General features: G+C 36.5%; 1 protein-coding gene across 1 annotated transcript in view; it reads right to left on the bottom strand.

The window, feature by feature from the left end:
- Positions 1-1,475, bottom strand: part of sptlc1 (serine palmitoyltransferase, long chain base subunit 1) — a 14,950-nt gene that overhangs the window by 6,289 nt on the left and 7,186 nt on the right. The window lies entirely within an intron of this gene.

The raw sequence follows: 1,475 nt of genomic DNA, 5'->3' as shown, positions 1-1,475 counted from the left end.
AAGTTTTCATTCAAATTTGCATATTAATGATGCATTCACTTAATAAATTATGATACATTGCTCCCCCCTACACAGAAGTACATGGTAGTAGTAAAAAGTATCGGTATTGGTATCGGTATCGGTATCGGCAATACTGGCCCTGTATTTACTTGGTATTGGATCGATACCAAATTTTGCAGTATCGCACAGCCCTACTTCATATCACAGAGGCCGGGCTCGGGCTCGGAGGTGAGGGGGAGGCTGAGGAGGTTGTGGGTGAGCAGGTGTAGATGAGAAGGTATCTATAGTAGCAAATTATTTCTTAGTTTTTTCTGACCAACACCACCAATGCAACATTCAATAAAGCTCTAATAATAACATCTAATTTTTTTGTTATCTGTTATCTGCACAGGCCAGAATTCGAGAACTAGACTTGGAACAGTGGCATCACCTGCTGCAGCTCCGTCTGAGCTCTGTGACCCAAGACTGGTGTTTGATATGTTACAAATGACATCAGCAGATGCGCCTCAACCAGACCCTCCAGTTACAGGTCATCCCACCTGGTGCATTAGCCAGAAATGTCCACACATGGAAACCATATACAGAACCAGTCAAAAGTTCGGGAAAGTGTGTCCAAGCTTTTGACTGGTACTGTATCAAGTATTTTGCTGTCCTTTTTCCCAGGATGATGTAACAATACCAAGTACTATTTTTTTCTTTTTATACATTACTTGCGTAAATGTTTAGATTTGTATTTTATTATTTTGCATTCTTATTTATATGCACAATCTGTTCTGAGCTTTTTGAATAAAACCTTTAAAATGATACATGCCTTTTCCTTACACTTACACTTTTTTCATTTAGTCTCTCTTTGTATGCTACACAAAAAATAATAATCCGATGTGGTATGTCACTTGTTTATTTTATTTTTATGGACATAAATAATACACATATATATAACATTACTGAAAGATTATTAACAATATAAGATATATACACAATGAATCATTGCCATACACAATATATTTACTGTTGATTATAAGCAGAGGTGAGTGTCGGCTGACAGGTCAGGCTCTGCTGTGGCAATCTGTCCTTTAGAAAGAATATCACAATTAGCCAACATGTCTACAAAAATAACATTTAGATAATTAGATCTGAGTCTCTTCCAAGGACGTATAACAACTGTTGCTACATAGAAATACAAGTCTCAGGTTATTTTGCTGAGGGGAAGATGGTTTTATGGTATAAAATACTTATTTGAGAGGTTTGGTTAGTACATTGAGTGAAGCAGTTATGGAAATTGTTTCCCATATTTTTGTGTGGCTGATCGACACAGGTACACAAATAATAAATTCAACAGTTTTTCGCTAATATGAGAAATGGTCTCGACTGGATATTGTGAGGAGCACCCTTATGTATGTAAAACAAAAGAGCTAAAGATGAAAGAGGGATGCATTTATATGAATAACAGTGGTCTAAGCAATTAAAGGGATGGT

Source organism: Seriola lalandi, unplaced genomic scaffold (genome assembly GCF_002814215.2).
Source record: "Seriola lalandi dorsalis isolate HSWRI2012SDOR001 ecotype SW California unplaced genomic scaffold, Sedor1 jcf7180002054939, whole genome shotgun sequence".
Lineage (NCBI taxonomy): Eukaryota > Metazoa > Chordata > Actinopteri > Carangiformes > Carangidae > Seriola > Seriola lalandi.
Note: the sequence above shows the minus strand (reverse complement) of the source record. Positions and strands in the feature narration are given on the sequence as shown.